The sequence below is a fragment of the Sinocyclocheilus grahami genome, unplaced genomic scaffold (genome assembly GCF_001515645.1).
Source record: "Sinocyclocheilus grahami isolate Dianchi unplaced genomic scaffold, SAMN03320097.WGS_v1.1 scaffold203.1, whole genome shotgun sequence".
Classification (NCBI taxonomy): domain Eukaryota; kingdom Metazoa; phylum Chordata; class Actinopteri; order Cypriniformes; family Cyprinidae; genus Sinocyclocheilus; species Sinocyclocheilus grahami.
The window spans coordinates 674,556-693,726 of NW_015505382.1; the positions used below are offsets into that span (position 1 = coordinate 674,556).

Below are 19,171 nucleotides of genomic sequence, written 5' to 3' on the forward strand. Positions count from 1 at the left end.
AATAGATGAAAATGACTTTACCATCATGCCAGCATTTTAGTTGAGTTGAGTTTCTCTAAAAAGTTTTGATGTGAGAGGAGCACCTCTTTGCCAAGACAGAATAGTGAAAGTTTGAACATCATAAATAATGTCATTATTATTATTATTATTTTTTTTTTAACATAACGAGAGTAGCTTTGTCCGTATTTGTAAATCTAAATCAGAAAGAATAGATATATTTTAATTTTTATACACTGGAAGTTATTTGATGCTTTCGTTAGCAACTCCAAGGCTTATCCAAACATCCTCTTGAAGGCAGTCTCAAAAAAGTGAAACAATTTTCATTACAATCACACACAATATCAAGAATCCACATCATCATGCCAAATTAGATTATACCTCTTGGTTGGTTGGTCAAGTCTATATTCAGATCTTTATTCTAGGACAGGGGTGTCCAAACTCGGTCCTGGAGGGCCACTGTCCTGCAGAGTTTAACTCCAACTTGCCTCAACACACCTGGCTGCCAGTTTCTAGTATGCCCAAGACCTTGATTAGCTGGTGCAGGTGTGTTTAATTGGGGTTGGAGCTAAACTCTGCAGGACAGTGGCTCTCCAGGACCGAGTTTGGACACCCCTGTTCTAGGACATGTAATGAATGTTTTAACAAAGACAAAACCATAGTGTGAAGAAGTTTCCTTTTGAAAGATTTTCCTTTTGAATAATCACCTTCATACACTCTTGCTTTGGGGAAAAAAAACATGGATTGTGAAAGTAAAATATATAATCACATGGCATAGATGGCTCTTGGCACATTCCTTGTTTATGATGGGAAAGAAGAGCAAACATTGCTTGTCTCAGTGCAGGGCATAGTTTTGCTCATTTGACATGGGTCTATTCTTAGCAGCAAAGTGCATCAGTCATTTTCAATAATTCAAAGCTCATAAAACAAGAGTTGAATTTGGACCATCCCAGTAAATGCTGATCAGTCCTACTGGTAAAAATGAAAACATAGTTACATAGCCTGTTGAAATTTCCTTTTGCAGTTTACAACCTTGTAAAGTTTACAAATTATCTGGTGTGTCTTAAAACTGGGTCATTTGAGAAAGTCCATCATCTGAGCAAACGGGACTGTGTCAAATAAGGCTCAAGATTTCTGGAGAGGTTAGTCAAACACTGAGTGTTTAGCAGGCTTTATCGGACTGTCATACTAATGTTTGTAAATTCAGAGCTGATTTGTCCTTGGGGAACATCTGCCTACAGCAGCTTCATCATAGAGTCTTTTCACTGCACCTACTGCTTCTGTGCAACTATATGATCATTATAATAGCAAACATATAATATTTCTTTCACTTATATGAAATGCCCAAGAGGTTACAGCTTTTATTTCACTCTTTTATCTTTTCCATTGTATCAGGTTCATTTTCACCCATTTTCAGGAATAAAAAATACAATATAAATACCACATTGTTTTTGATATTGAAACCAGGGGCCCACTCTTCGTACGTCGCTTAATGCATCCGAGATGAAATGTCATGATATCTGATATACAGGTGCATCTCAATAAATTAGAATGTCGTGGAAAAGTTCATTTATTTCAGTAATTCAACTCAAATTGTGAAACTCGTGTATTAAATAAATTCAGTGCACACAGACTGAAGTAGTTTAAGTCTTTGGTTCTTTTAATTGTGATGATTTTGGCTCCCATTTAACAAAAACCCACCAATTCACTATCTCAACAAATTAGAATACTTCATAAGACCAATAAAAAAAATTTTTTAGTGAATTGTTGGCCTTCTGGAAAGTATGTTAATCATCACGCTAATCAGGATCTGACTAATTGGGTTCTCCGAACGCACCTGTTGTTGATGATTAGTATGGCTGGATTGCGTTATCTGAGATAATTGCGCGTTCATGGGTTGGTTTAAAAAGGGCTATGTATCGTTACTCAAAACCACGATCAGCAATGCAGCGATTGGCTGGCGGCAAGACAGCAACGTAATGACATCATATAATTAAAAAAGACACCTGACGAAAAACTTGACACATTTTTGGACTTTTATAAGGAAACAGCCAAGCGAACAAAACAACATAAATGTTATAATAGGTAAATGAAATGTGCACTGTTTTTATTTTATTTAAATTTTTTTTAATTTATATTCACGATTTCTAATGTTTGTACAGGCTTTACATTTTTATTTCAATGTAGTAATTAGCAATTCATTTAATTTGATATCTGAACAGATTTGTTACGTGACAGCATTAATTAAAGTTTCTTAAGGGTCAGGATCATGTTATCTGCATCTCCTGTGCTCCATCAAGCCACTCCCATAATAGCTGTCATCATTCAAATTAATGCACGACTCTACATTATCTGTATAGCATGTGTGTAAGACTCGAATACAATTATGAAGTAATAATTTTATGACGAATAAATCTTTCAGTGAGTAAAACTGGCTGTCTATAGTATTAAAGACTACACAACATTATTATATAATCTTTAAATACATTTTTAAATGATTATTATTTTAAATTATTGTCCCTGGATTAGTAGGGTACTCTTTTAATAAAGTAGCTGTGGTAGAGGACAGATTTTAAGTATCAATTCTGCTTAAAAAGATGCAATCTAATCCTGTTTACATGAAATAAGCCTGCTCCTGAGCAGGTTTAAAGGGTTAGTTCACCCAAAAATGAAAATAAGCCGATAAATTACTCACCCTCAAGTCATCCTAAGTGTATATGACTTTCTTCTTTCAGAAGAAATCCAGCTGGAGTTATATTAAAAATTGGCTTTGATCTTTCAAGCGGTTTCATGGCACTCAGCGGGTGTTGCATGCTTCAGTCCAAAACAAGTTAAATAAGCGTCCATCCATTAAAAAAAAAGTGTCTCACACGGCTCCGGGGGGTGAACAAAGGCCTTCTGTAGTGAATCGATGCGTTTTTGTAAGAAAAATATCCATATTCAAAACTTAATAATCACTTTAATGTAGCTAGCAAAGTTTCCTTACTTTAGCAATGTCTCCTCTTGGCTTATATCGAAATCCTCCGACATTCTTCTTTACAAATCCTCGTTTTGTACTTCTAATTAGTGACCAGTGTTTTGTTTTGATCTCTCCGCTGCGTTTCCGCGTGCATCACTTCTGAGTAGGGTTAAGGGGTACCAAAACCCGGTGCCAATATGAGTTTTTTTTTTTGCGGGGCTATAGCGATTAGCTCCATAAACTGTACACAAATTTGTGATCGCCTCAGAGTCAATCCACTTTAAATTTCATATGAAAATGGCGGCAGACTTCGTCTCCTCCCCGTCTGTACGAGCGGCGCAGCGCGAGCGGACTCAAACAGAAATGGAGGACACAACACACAAGGTGTGTGTTTATCGATAGATTGTTATAATATCTGTATCTGTGCAGTTCTTTGTCATAAATAGAGCTTACAAAAGGTCACGAAGGAGCAATCGGTTTCCCATCTACTGTAAAGTTTTCGCTGGCACCTCATTACACCACAGCTGTTTCCTCCAGCGAAAATCTTGGCCTTAACACATATGAACGCATACTTTATAAAATGATCATGCTGCTCTTTTCATTTGTAAATTTTATATTTAATATAAATCATATTACAGTGCATGTGGCATACCATACAGTCATTCACAGAACTGATTACTTACGGACCTGTTGCTATGACATCAACTTCGGGATGAGCTTCGAAGAACCAAACAATCCAAGATCATGCCAAATGGTCAACAATCAAATCCAGCTAACGGAGTTAGCGACGTACGAAGAACGGGCCCCAAGCTGTCTCACTGTCAGGATATCGAAACAAACATATTTAACAAAAGCCTTTTTAACAAACATTTTTTAAAGTGTTTCACTTGTATTTGACCATTCAATGTTTTTTCACCTTGCAAATCAGTTTGACCTTAAAATATGTAGCATTTAGTAAGATTTGGCCCCTCACATGTACTGTTTTCCATGATAGAGATGATAAGGCTAAAGGTCACCTGGAGTAAAAGGCTCCTAGGATGTAGTTTTTTCCTTAACTACCTGGCAACAAAAACAATATAGCTCTTTTCTAAACACCTGTACTATTGAAACCGATTGTTTTGCATAAATGAAAATGTGGATTTATTGTGATGGATGTGCAAAGTGGGCTCATATTGACAGCTCCTGACATAATAGAGATTTATGTGTGAAATACGTTTGAACTAAAACTGTAGCTCTGTACAGTGTTCATTTTGTTAATTGAACAAAGTTATGAAATATGTCAGAAAGAAAAGAGGACACCCATTCGCTAAAGTTGTGGCCAGATGTTTTTTTTTTTTTTTTAGTATTATTATTTCTTTTTATATTCGGTTACTTTTTTGCCATGTAAGGAGGTGTTTAGACCTGTTGTATTCTATTCATGGTTTCCAATAAGGATCAAATTTCTTATGACAGTATCTTTAAAATAAATGTTCCAAAAATGGGTTTTTGCATTTCATAGAAGAACCATTTTTGGTTTGCCAAAGAATCTTTCAGTGAACAGTGTGAAGAACATTTGAATAATCTAAAGAAGCTACTTCCATTATAAAGAACATTTAAAATGGAAAGAATCCATGGATGTTTAAGGTTCTTCAAGGAATTAAAGAGTTTAAGGCAAAAGTTGTGTTGTCAGTAAACAACCAATAGAAAGAAAAAATCACACACAAGAACTCTCTAATATCTCAGCTGATGCTCCTAAACAGCTAAAAGATAAATGCAGAGCAGTAAATGGAGATGTTTAACACAGATCTCAGCAAGGTCACCAACTGTGCTTAGATTTAAGTAAAAAGAGATTTTAATATAAGCTCATGAGTTTTTTTTTCTTGTATACAAATTATATAATATTTTGATTGCTTTGCAGAGGCTTTCTATTGATTTCAATTGTTTTTAAATTAAGCTACATCTCTACCCTGCCTCTAAAAATACATCTTACACGATCCTCTTCATGGTATTCAATTTTAATTAGTACATTCTTTTTTTCAGTTGTCCCAGATGGACATATATAAAGTCCATAGTAATGTAGTTTAGCATCTGTGTTGCCCTGTTTTCAACAGACCTTTTTCATTTCAGATAATACAGAACACAGTAGTCTTCCTCTTGTTCCCTTAATACCCTAAAGCTCTCTTTCTCTCTCTCTCTCTGTTTTCTCTGAAGCACAAGCAACCTTGTGTCTTATGATTTATGTATGGATAAAAAAAATTAGCATTTAAAAAGATAATAAATTGCATTTCTTGAATTTGTAGAAGAATTTGAAGCACGGAGGATAAAGATGTTCTGTCCATACTCAAGGCATTACAGGAGGAAAGAAAGGAATGGATTTGGGAGCAACGTTTGGCAGTGATGTGTGCGCGGCTTCTGCTAAATGCTTCAGTACATAACTGAGTGTACACAGCTCTGACTGCTGAATCATTTATTTATGAGCATTGTTAGCATTGCCATCTTTGTTGTTTTGGAGGTGAAGGGTTTGATAATGTTTCTGAGTAAGCTATAAAATGCACATCTTTAAAGTTGATGTGCATTATTATGTTTTCAGTGTTAAAATACTTTCTCCTCTCAGTTTAATGTGCTGAGACGGCCCTCTACGAACACCTTGGCAATTGAATCGCCATTGGATAGTACATTTTTTAGTTTACTCGCCAGACTAATATATATATATACATACAAACCCGATTCCAAAAAAGTTGGGACCACTGTACAAATTGTGAGTAAAAAAGGAATGGAATAATTTACAAATTTCATAAACTTATATTTTATTCACAATAGAATATAGATAACATATCAAATGTTGGTATATATATATATATTTTGTTTGTAAAATGGCACAGTTTTATAAATATCTGGAAGTACACTCTTAACATCAGTCAGTCAAGCATTATAATATGATCATCAATATTATTTAATGTTAGAACTTTAGTAATTAGAATTAAAACTAGATAACCATGTATGAATGCATATTACCCAGTCAACAATTTGATCTCACAGTGATGTCACCATGAGCTCCCAGGATACTCGTGATGAGGTCACAAAGTGAGGTCACAGTGAGCTAAAAGTGTAACCTCACAGCGCCCTCAATGTGTGCTCATACTAATGTGAGGTCAAAGTGCACTCACTGCTCAGAGACTAGGTACCCAGCATGCATTGCAGCGTGAAGCTTTTGATTGTCACCATTGTTGTTGAGATTCATACACTGATTCTTGATATTTCTCTGTTTTTAAATGACACAGCAGTTCAAAATGCTTGTGACATATCATGCTTTTAAAATTCTTCATAAATTATTACACTGTTGGCTCCTACATTGTATAATCAAAGAGCTATTAAAATTAGCAACTTTAGATTAATAACTTCTCACAAAGACTGCGTACTGAATCTAGGTGATGATTGTGTTATCAATAACAAACCGATATCACCTAGTTGCAGTCTCTTTTTGGTATTCCTTGACGTAACAATTGTGCTTTACAAACACCGTTACAACAGCCCCAAAAAATATTATGTTATAAACTAAAGCAAACCCTAATCACATTGATGGTAGCGTCAAATGAAACTATAAAACATCATCATCTTAATCTCTGTTAATTCTCAATAAGCGCTTTTGTAGATGTCTGACAGAAATAAAGTCAGTCTGGTTAATAATGAGTGAAGCTGGTGATGCTGTTTGTGGAGTTGTTTAATCATTCTCTGCTGAGATCACGAAAGATTCTTTCAACAAAATGTCTTTTGTATTTCAGTTGGTTTCATCGAAGGCTGTGTCTGGAAGTCAGTTGTATGTTTGGAGAAGGTTCTTACAGGATATAGAAAGCCTCCTCGGTGACAGACATTTGAACTGCCTCCTCTCAAGCTGCTCAACATTTTGAATTCAAAATGAGCTCACATATTACTCACACTGCGAGTATCACCGTATGAGAATGGTGTGATATCACTGTGATCATCGCATGATCTCACGTGTTGACTGGGTAGTCATTTTAACTGAACTTCGGACTGGTGGTGGTGCTTTTTTGGTCATTCAGTGTTTCTGTAAAAAAAAAAAATTGGGGAAAAACTAACAAAAATACTGATAAGATGATAATGATACGAATTCTACTAATAAGAACAATATAAAACGCACCAAGGATTAATGAGCTACTGGATTCATGAATATTAATCAGGCTGTGTGCGTTCGCTCGAATTGATTTGCTGAAATCTAAACAGGGACGATAATAGGTGATCGCCAGCCAATGAGATTGCCATTTGCGCATTAGTTCCGCCCACTACTGGAGAAAGCGGTAGTTCTTAAAAGCTGAAGAATTCCAAAGGAACTCTGTTATTTTGACAGGAAAATACAACAAAGAATATCCTTTACATATAGTGCGTCAATTCTCTCTCTCTCTCTCTCTCTCTCTCTCTCTCGCTCTCTATCTCTCTCTCTCTCTCTCGCTGCGTGTGTGAAACAAAGCGTGCACCTTCACACTAGAGTTTACAGTGTGTTAAATACAGGTGCATTGCACATCCATTCAGATGAACTGAAAAACAGCACAGATCGCTTGGTGGAGAGTGAAACTCTGATGCGCTCAGTCAGAGAGTGTTCGGCAAGAGAAAATATATCTGAGCTAAACTTATACTTAGCCTCCAACTCACACTGTCGAGTAAAACCTGAGAATTTATTAGCAGTTGGCTAATATTAGACATCATTTAGTCGCCCAGAGTGAAGATTTAGTAGCATATGCGAGTGATCTACTCGCAATGTAGAGGGTTGTGAGACAACTGTAAGTCATTGGTAGATTGATTCCTCAAAGAGCATAAATACTGTGGCTCTGTGCTGCTTTCAACATTGAGTATATTTGGGTGTTTGTTTGGTTGACTTCTGAATTAACCAATGGTGTGAGTTTGGTTAATCCTGCCATTTAAACCAATGGCAGGATCGGGCACCTCCTGAAAGCCTTTTTAGGAAAAATAGTTGTAATTATTGACATTGCTCACCTAATTGTCTCTGCACATTAAATGTTTATTAACATAGAAAATTATTTGTTGATGAAGATCTGTTGAAGCTATAAGTGGCGATTATCGGGGTTCAAGCACCAATGACACATGTACAGTGGTGGCCAAAATTATTAGAACACTAGTATTTTCACCAGCTAAAAAATGGTTTTAAGTCAGTTATTTCTATTTTTTGCTGTAGTGTGTCAGTAGGAAATATCAGTTTACATTTCCAAACATTCATTTTGCCATTAATTGTAATAATCCAGTGAGATTTTTTGTTTGCACAAGGAGTCTGACAACAGCCAGTGCTCCACACAGAGATCTGATCTCATCATCATCCAGTCTGTCTGGAATCACATGAAGAAACAGAACAAACTGACACAGACTAAATCCAGAAGAACTGTCAACGTTCTGTTTTTCTGTTTCTTCATGTGGTTCCAGACATATTACACTTTAAAGGGATAACTCACACAAATATGAAAATTCTGTCATTTACTCAACCCCAAGCTGTTCCAAACTTGCATACATTTCTTTCTTAATTAAGATATTTTGAAGAATGTTGGTTACCAAACATCCCAACAGCCACTGACTTCCAGAAAATACCATGGAAGTTAATGGCTGTTGATGCCATAAAATATTTTTAGTACGACTGACTTTGTATTTAATGTGAATTTAATAAAAACATTATAAGTTAGGCTAAAATCATAACACTTTCATAATACAGAAAGAGAGCAAAGAACATTTTCACTGACTTCAGTTTAGAGTTCAAGCACTCTCAAAAACTCCCATTAAAGGGGTCATATGATGTTGCTAAAAAGAACATTATTTTGTGTATTTGGTGTAATGAAATGTGTTTATGCGGTTTAAGGTTAAAAAAACACATTATTTTCTGCATACTGTACATGATTGTTTCTCCTCTATGCCCCGCCTTTCTGAACCGTCAATTTTTCAAAAGCTCATCGGTCTGAAAAAGCGAGGTGTGCTCTGATTGGCCAGCTATCCAGTGCGTATTTTTGTCCCTTTTGAAAGTACATATTTATACGATGATGATTGTTGGATCTGTAAATACAGTGAAAGCAGAAGACTGATTTAACAATTTTAATCTTAAAACCACTAGTATGAGTATGATATGTGAAAAGGGGTTGCTTAAATTAAAACAATGTGTTTTGGTGGTAAAAAAAAAAACCATAAGGATCATATCTGTCATCATGTCTAAACTTTATTAGGTTTTGTGTTCATCTAAAATTTGGTCTTTTATTATCATGATTTGATGGCAGGCTATATCCAGTTGCACTTTTTCATCATCATGTCTGGATGCCTTAAAGTAAGAAGACCCATAATCACTAATAGAGCTTCTTTCCATCAGTGTCCAAGTCCCCATGGGCACAAGTGTGCTGTTGACAGGCTGAGTTATTTGTTCTTGTTGAGGAAGTCATTCTGCCCTGGGCTACAGTGGTTGAACAGCGATGAATGCGCTGGAAGAGCGGGGTGTGGAGGAAGTAATGCTTGCCAACCGGTAAAGTCTCACTCAAACTGTTAGATGTGACAGAACGGTAAGACATTGAATGTTGGACTGATATTAAAGCAATGCTGTCTTCACTAGGACCGTTAGGGTTTTTCCTAAAATCTTGAACCCTGAGTGATAGAATTTACTGGGTAACTCATCCTGCATAGTTTGTGCTACAGACACTTTTGATGCTTTAAATTGTATTTCTCCTGGTAGGCGATACAATGGGACAAAAAAAACATATAGATGTAAGGGCTGTTCATACCAAGGAAGATAAAAAACCATCACGGTAACTATAAAGTCTTAATAATAGTTCTAAATCTATTTTTGATTTTGAAGTGAGTATTCATTGAACACTCTATCCCATGATGCCACAGGAGAGCGAATGTCAGTAAAGCGATAACCAACTGACACTAGTAGGTCACATGACAATGACAACATTTAGCATGTCTGAATTGCATTTATACCTCACACATCCATACCATATACAACATACTTTTTAATGGTCACAAAGTAATTACTTATTCAAAAGAAGTACCTATTTAGCAAGTATGTGATCCTTCGCTCCCTCTCGGACGGCAGCCATCCCTCCTCGACCCCGGAGCACGGCAGCAAGCCTTCCATCCCACCTGTTGCACCTGGGCAGCCACTGGCGGGGTCCGCTCCTTCATGCTGCCCGACCTTCTCAGCACTGCAACCCCCCTCAGCAGGAAGGGGTCTCTGACAGCGTGTCCCTCCTTCCTCCTGGGTTTCGGCACCGGTGTAGCAAAGTTCATAGATACGGGAAGGAGATGGGAACTGGCAAATATTTAAAGCAGCAGTCCATAGGTTTTGCCTCTTTGACGTCATCTCTGTTTGAAAACCTACAATTGCAGTTATTTGCGTAATTATCTTCATTGTGCACCAGCATGGCTCCAGAGCAGATGAATGTAATGTTTTGAGGAGTATGTGTGGCTGTCAGTCAATGAACCGTTGTGGATACTATACTTGTGTGTATATAGTTTGTATTCGCATGTAGATTTCAATTTCTGTAAAGTCTAATCTCTAATTGTCATACCATTCGATTTTCACATTAAGAAATTATTTTAACCCAAAACAAAAATTATTCTTCCTTCGAACTGCTCTCTTTAAAATATAAAACTTGTGTAATTCCAGGCTATCTGTAATCAGATGCACATTTAAATCTGGATTATAATTTAATTTCAGTCACAGGTGTTTCATGAACACATAATTCTTTCTGGATTACAATCTGCCATCAAAATAAATTTAATTATTCCAGCTGCTTTGAGAAAAGGCTATAAATGATCCGCCACCTGCAGGATCCTCACATGCGATAGCCTACTAGCCGGGACAACTTCTTTGTTTACAGACGTGATGTAATGAACTGGCAGCATGCTCGAATTTCCCTTCAAATTCCTACCAGTAAAGCTCAAATCAGAAAACAGTATTATAAGATAACCAGTGTTGCCAAGTCCGCGGTTTTCCCGCGGAATTGGGCTTCTTTAACACTGTTGCCGTGGGTTGTTTTTCATGTCCGCGGGTTGGAGTGACCCCAATAACGTGATATTTAGCCCCTGAAATGCGGATTTTACTGGAGGATCTCTGCCGAAAAACGTGTATTTTACCCCCCAGAATGTGATTTTTACCGGGGAACCCCCCTCAAAACGTTTTGAATAGCTAGCTAGTTTTGAATAGCAATTGGGAGGGTTTTGTTGCAAAAACCTGGCAACCCTAAAGCTAACCATTGTGAATCAGGGTAAAGTAAGGCGATAGGTTTGGACACTGGCTGGGTATGTACTTGCTCAAATATTGATTTCAGATCATTTTTAACCCAAAAAAGTTACGGACTGCAGCTTTAAACAATTTAATAATAAAATAAACACAAAATGAAAATAAAGGGGCAGCCCCTCACGGACGACTGCACAAACAAACAAAATAAAAACACAACAAACATCCAGGCCTGGGGTGTATTCCAGAAAGGAGGTTCAACAAACTCTGAGTGAAAACTTGAACTCTGAGTTGATTTACCCTGAGATGGGAAACTCTTTGAGTTTTCGGTTTCTGAACAGCTGATCAGAGTTAGTTCAGTCCACTCTGAGTATGTTGACTCTGAGTTTAGCGCGTGCGCCACGACTTTGAAAAGCCATGATCAATGGAGCTCCGAAATTATGATTTACCATGGTAACAGCTCCTGCCAAAAAGACTTCCACATACTACAGAATACGTAATTTAAATTCTAAATCAATGTTATCAGAGGTGAAAATGGGCAGAAAGGTAATTTATTGAACTAATATTAATTTTCATGGTATCCCACAGGCAGAAAAAAAATTAAACATAAAAACATAATTCAATCGGGTAAAGCTTCAAGTGTAAAATGGGTGTAGGCTAACGTTAAATGACTTTACAAATATTTGACATCCAGTAAATATCATTCAGTATATCTATTTCAACGTGCAATATCTTTTCCCACATAGTCTAATGCTTTTTCACATAATTAAATGTTCTCTAATCCAACATGCTACATTTTTTAATTAGGGAAATGAATTCACATTTGACTTCTATTCCGAAGCCAACAGCAAGAGGGCGGAGACTCGTAAAATGGGGGGAGAACCTGCACCAGCATCACTGACAGATGAGGAGATTGCCACAATACCAATATTAAAATCCAACAGGGAAAATAATAATTTGTTGCTTTTGTATTTGTGGAACATAAAGATGACCAAATAAATAGTGAATAATTTGTGTTTATTTAACAGCTGTGGTGGTGGTTACGGCATATATCTCGCTCTACCCTTCCATCTGACATCCATTCCATACTGTAGCCTAATCAGCTTCATTTTCAGAAGGTGTGATGGTGAGAATATGTGTGTAATCAATGCATCCAACCACACTGGAAACCCTAAAGGAAATTCTAATTATTAGGTTACTTAGAGGTCACAACATTTTAAAACATTTAAAAATGGTACCGTTCAAATAAATATGCATGTGGATATGGCAAAATAAATAAATTAGATCAAATTAAAGTAAATGGTTCCCTTATAAAAAGACATGCCATTTTTGTCACATTCACCGTGTCTGCATGATGAAAATGAAAGTGGTCCGGTGAGAAAAATAATCTTGTTTCCATTTTCATTAAGATTATTTTTCTTACCCCGCTGGCAATTAATTTGAGTTGTTTACCCCAGGAAACAAGACTAAATATCGTGTATATTTTTTCTTATATAGAAAATGCATCATGATTTAATAATTTTGAGATATTTGTACTTGAAATAAGGCAAAAATCTCAGCAATAAAAGCAATTTTTGCAGCGTGAACGAATGAATGAGGTATTTAAACATTGCTTGCGCTTTAAATAGGGGGAGAAGACCGAAAGAAACTCTGGGTTTACCGAAGAAAACCTGCTCTCGACCAGGTTAGGTTCACAGAGTAAGTTACCGAGAGGTTTAGTTTTGTCTTTTATTGGAACCGAAAACACTTGAGTTTCCCTTTTCTGGGGTTAACAAACTCTGAGATTCCAACAAAACCCACTTTCTGGAATACACCCCTGCTCCTCTATGGTCTTGCACTGTCGTCACTCCTCCTTTTATCCTTCCGGAGCTTGTCCGTGGGACTCGAGACCGGTGAGTGGCGCAGGTGTCGCTAATTATGACTCACTCCACCGGCATCGCTCCGCTCCTACGGCTCTCAGCCCCACCCCACTTGCCACAATGTGATTTCTAGTAGATTACATGTAAAGGACCTGTCATCCTGTGCCAGGAACTAGATGTATTAATTGTTGTTATTATTTATTGTTTTATTTTAGTTTAGTTTAGTACTGTACATTTTCTACAGACCCCTAGTCTCTGGACCCCAGTTTAAAACCCACTTATTTAACATGCTATATAATTTTAATGCACTAGGGGATGGGCTCACAGTTCACAGAATAGCTCCTTGCCTCTCTCACACTTTCCATTCTCTCTCTCACAACACACATGCTGTGACACTTTTTTTTTTCTGGAGGACCTTGTAGTCTGTATCTTGAGAAGGCAGCAGTAATTTCCTGCATCTGAACCTGTTAAGGGTTCTCAGCCCCCGGAACCAAACCACCGAACTGCGAGTTTTATCATGGCCGCCACATTGCTGTCTAATGAAATGATGGATGAGGCCTAGTTTCTCTCTCTCCCTCTTTCACTCTGTCTCTCTCTTCCTCTCAGTGCAGGAATAAGAGAGAGTGTGCACAGAGCAGAGCAGGCGCATGGCAGTCCCAGCCGAGAGAACCCACATATTAAACTGGCACAGGGGCCAGCAGATCAGCTGTCAGGCTGAGAGATATACAACACCCCGGCTCCATGCATTTATACTGAGAGCAGAGCAGCATAAGGGGAGGAAGCTTTCAGATCGAAGTCAGTCACTCAGTACATGACCCAAGGTTTTTCTCACTGCAGATTTACAGGATCATAGTTAGAGCTCTCCTCCTTTATCTGTACAGTTCGGCACATATGTTTACATAGTCCTTAAAGAATCTGTAATGTTCATTCTATATTAAAATAAAAATGAGTTTTTTTCTGTTTTAGTACTTATATATAAAATACAAAATGTATACAAAATATGAAACAAAATCTAACTGCGATTTAAAAAAAAAATTTTTTTTTAAACGTTTTGCTGTTTCCTTAAGGAATATGTAAATTGATGAGCAGAACTGGATGGCTCTCTTGTTCTTGTCAGGACATTCAGTGAATCAACAAACCCTCTGGCTAATGGAAATATCCTCCTATTGTGTGGGATGGTCGCTTGCAGGTAAGAGATATATAAGAGTTGTGTTTGTGGAGCAGGACTCTGGAGAGAAGTTACCTCCAAATCAGATCAAGCCCAGAGAGGATGGGGAAGCAAATTAGTGTCCTTCCCATTTTTTCAATTTTTTTTTTTTTTTTTTTTTACTTCAGCCCTGTTTACAACTTGTATTAACATCCATCTCTGGTGATTCAATCACAAGAGGTCCGGAAAGACATATTGTGATTACAAAATATTTCTATTTCAAATAAATGCTGTTCTTTTGAACTTTTTATTCATCAAATAATAGCATTTATTTGAAATATAAATATTTTGTAATATTATAAGTGTTTTTACTGTCACTTTTGATGAATTAAAAAAAAATCACAACCATGACAGCCTTAAATAAACATGTCAATTATGAGAATGAAGGTCTTTGACTACTTATCAGTTTAGAGCAGTTCTCTCCGTGAATGCCCTCTACATTGACCTCACCATCTCAAGGCTTTGTTCCCTCAGGAACTCAAAACAAGATGCTCTAATTGTAGCAAAATGTTGAATGCAATAAAGAGCAACAGAAGAGTGACATTGTGAGCTCAGCGTTTGATGGGATTTGATCTGGCTGTGGTTTATTGATAATACACGGCACATATTAAAATGGGTTTGGATTCCTTTGGGAACAGCAGTGAGAGGATTGTGGATGAGAGAGCTCAGTGTCAGCATCTGTGGCAGAGATATGGCGACAGTTTGGATAGCATAGCATGCTGGCATGATAGATAACAGTAAATAATAGAGACTGTGTTCTCACAATAGTGTTGAGAAACTGTGATCAGAGTGGTTGCCACATAAAAACTTAATAAACAGGAAATAAACACTTTTTGAGCGCAAAAGTGTAGGCAGTTTAATCTTACACTGCAGAATTGATTGCAAATCTATCCATCCATCCATCCACTATAGAATTGTGAATCCATTTGCTATAGAATTACAAATCATCCATCTGTTCGTCCACTACAGCATTGTAAATCTATCAATCCATCCTTCCTTCCTTCCTTCCATCCACTGCAGAATTCCAAATCCATCCATACATCCACTACAGAATTGAGTCCATCATCCATCCCTCCAGCCGTCCATCCATCCATCCATTACAGAATTGTGAGTCCATTTATCCATTTATCAATCCATCCATCCACTTGAGAATACAAATCTATCAATCCATCCAATTGTCCACTACAGAATTGCAAATCACAAATTGAAAACCAACCGACCGACCAACCTTGAAAGTCTTGATATTTCTAATTAAAATGACAGTAATGTATTTATTTCTATTTAAATTAATTTCAAAAATCATGTTTTCTGCCTCAATTCAGATTCAGTGTAAATTCAGGAAAGCCATTTTTGTTAATTGAGCCATTTTGGTTCAATTCTGAATCTCTGCGAGTTAGAAATCATTCGTGTCCAGGCCTAATCTCAAACATTGTGAGAAACCACAATACTGTTATAAACTGGTTTAAATTCAGACATCGATCAGAGCTCATCTGTTTGGGTTCTTCGCGGCTCAAGGCTAATCACAATCCTGCCTGTCTGATTTGGAATATTCTAGCAGGCAGACCAGCCTGAAAGCAATTTGGCTTTTGCGAAATATAGAAGCTTCAGTATTTGTCACAGTGTTTGAAATCATTGGGCCTGGGATTTTAGATTTGTTTTTCCTGGCTTTATGCAAATGCTATATAATGGTATTTGTAGCCAAGACTCTGATGCTTTTGAACAAACAGCTGCTTGGACAGTAGAGTGAGCTGTGATGGATTGAGTTGCCAGTCTGGGATAGGATTAAGGGAGATTAACAACGTTAGCAGTGCATGGACTAAGAGGGAATTGTGGGTGATGTGATGCAGTCATAATTAGTGCTGGGTGGTATGACCAAAAATTTATAGCACGGTATTTTTCAAAATTATACCGGTTTCACGGTACATGACGGTATTTTTTTTCATGCATGACCGGGTGTGAACCATATTTTGTACTGATTGAGAGAGGAAAAACTGCAGTATATTGACTTGGAATGGCCTATTTTACTGTCATGATGAGTGAATATTGTCAAAAAATACCACACTAAATAGCGTCTGATAAAATCAACATGCATCTACACTAAAGAGCGGTTATGCGGTTGTTTTGGTTATATTACTTTTTTGTCTCATGCAGCGCACTGCCTGTGTCTGAGTAACAAACTAAAAAAAACAACAAACAAAAAAGTGCATGTGATATTAACAGACAAACTACGCTCATATTTATAATTCCAAACAATCAGTAAGTGACAGGTGCTAGGAAATGCTGTTTTGTACTCATTTATTGACGAGTCGGCTGCGGTGCTTCTCTGCCGCTCACTGCACAGAACAGACGCCGAGAGAGGCGACACTTCTCCGGGAAAGTCAGACCTCGCGTTCGCGGGACAGCACTGGCGAAATCTTCCCAACTGAACCATAGCTAAGGTTTATCCAAAAAAGTCGAATATTCTATGGAAAAAAGCCGCTAAAAGGGTCTGAAAGTTGCTAAATCTAGTGCTAAAGGCGCGCTTGTGAGTGTGTGAGACGCGGGAGCTGATGGCAGGGGGCGGTGGATATTTGTGGCGGTCAGTGTGGATATTGTGGAGGAGTTCTTCTGTGTCATCACGTTCTATTAGTTCTACAGCTTCAGTTTCGGAACTTTCACACTTAGTAACACATACATCTGTTCCCTCACCACAGTGCACCAGTGAAAAGGGACCCCTTTCAAACAGTGTCGCGTTCCGAACATTGTTTAAGCGACATACACCGGTATTGCGGTATTTTAAAAATTCATATCATAACACAAATAAACACCGGTATTCGGTATGAACCGGTATACCGCCCAGCACTAGTCATAATAAAACAACATTCATAATCCATTGTACTTCTGTGGAAAAGGGATATTCAATGAAAAACAAAAGTTTTTTTTCCATACAATGACAGCTTATAGTGACTAGAGCTTCTAATATACCTTAAAAAGTGTCGTAAAAGTTCTTAGGACATGCTGTATTTCAAGTGTTTTCTCTGTGGTCAATCCAAACTGTTATGGTATAGAAGACTTCTGGTATAGAAGATTGGCTACATTGCTTAGCGCTGCACAAAATGTTGTAAATAGAAACCTATGACTGGTGAAGATAATAATATAAAAAGCCCCACCCCGCAAGTTAACAGGATTGGTTACATGTTTGTTAAGATGGGAAACGGGGGCAGTTTCAAACCACACTTTTGAGACTGGGCCTGCCCAAATACCCACCTTTGCATTCTTTGCACTTGACCACTTGTTTACTTGCATGATATATTTCCAATTTTTTGCCCAAGTGTTCAAGTAGGTGTGAGGAACACAAGTCTAGAACTTTTCATTACCAAATGGGACACACTTAGGCTAATGATACATGGGGCAACTTTTTGAGCAATGTTGCTGGGGAACTTTCGTTAATGGTGCCATCAGCGGGCAACCAACCAGGTGAAGCACAGGGCCCACGACTGATCTAAAATATCCAGATAAAAATTTGTTCCCATTCTTAGTGGGAAAGTGCCCAAACGTCACTGCTCAAAAAAAGTTGCTTAGCAAAATTTCTCAAAACGTTGCCCCACGTATCATTAGCCTTATACAGTTTACACTTGGTCACTTAATGTGTTTTTAGTGATGGGATATCTTCCTGATTTGTTAAAATTATTCCATTTACACTTGGCCACATAAACGTGTCTTGGCAAAACGGATATAAATCCGATCTTCAATTCCCACGCTATAGGCAAATTTAATGTTCTCCTCAACGAGCAATAGAATACTGTATGTGCTGCATTTGACTCATTATCAGATCATTTCAAGATCAATGGAATGCATCCCAGACCACCTCCTGAAGTGGTTTGAGCGATCAGATTTAAATCCTTCTCTGAAAGCATTTGGGGGGCATTTATACCTGGTATTTTAATAGAGGAAACTCATGAAGTGACCAGGTGTAAACAGGCCCATAGTGTTCTAAAATTTTTAAAAATAAATGTCAGCTCAGTTGTCCCTATGTAAAAGACTAAACAAAGTAGTAACTGTGGTGCTTCTAATTTAAGTGATAAAAAGCAGTTGCAAATGTTGTACAAATACACATACTCATCTTTGCACCAATAAAATGTGCAACAGTTTACTTTTACTACCAAATTATGTAATATATAATTATTAAAACTTTAGTATTGGGACCAGTTCTCACTAGTTGCTTATTAGCATGCCTGTTAGTAAAAGTGTTGGGCAGTAATGCATTACTTAGTAACGCGTTACTGTAATTTGATTACTTTTTTAGTAACGGAGTAATTTAACGTGTTATAATTTTCAAAATAGTAATTAGAGTATAGTTACATCCCGAGGTCTCTATACGTTACTGCCGCGTTACATGACAGAATGCAGTGTTTTATAATCTAGAGATTGTAAAAAGGATGTTGCACACGCATTGTCGAGTCAAGTGCCAGTGGATTACAGACCTGCTCCCGCGAGACCCGACGCAACAGAGTGCGGCGCGGGACAAGACTTGATAGGCGAGTGCAGAGACTCGTGTGTGTGCGGGATGCGGGAGAATAAAATGATTCACGGGACTCCCGCAAAATAGAAATATCTAAACGTAAAATATCTAAAACAAATAAATTGTTATTCATCTATTGCACAAAAGCAACATGAACTAATATAAAATATAAACGATTAACAGGTGCAAGCGTATGCAGAGTTTCTATTTAGGCTATAACACGTGTTTGCAGCGTTGAGCAATGAGTGGAAAAAAACCTTAATTTGTGACACCATGGGAGGCGTGCGTTTATCGTGTCATGGTTCACATTGTTGAGCAGTTTCTGCTCTTAATTGATTTTTCCCTGCCATTGTGACATTCAAGATCCTGTTAGCTGTGCAGTCAGCCTGTTTGCAGGGAAGATGAGTTCTGATTTATTAAAAAT

General features: G+C 37.5%; 1 protein-coding gene across 1 annotated transcript in view; it reads left to right on the top strand.

Moving 5' to 3' along the window:
- Window positions 1–19,171, top strand: part of LOC107595527 (transmembrane protein 211-like) — a 45,601-nt gene that overhangs the window by 1,743 nt on the left and 24,687 nt on the right. The gene's annotated exons all lie outside the window — the stretch shown is intronic.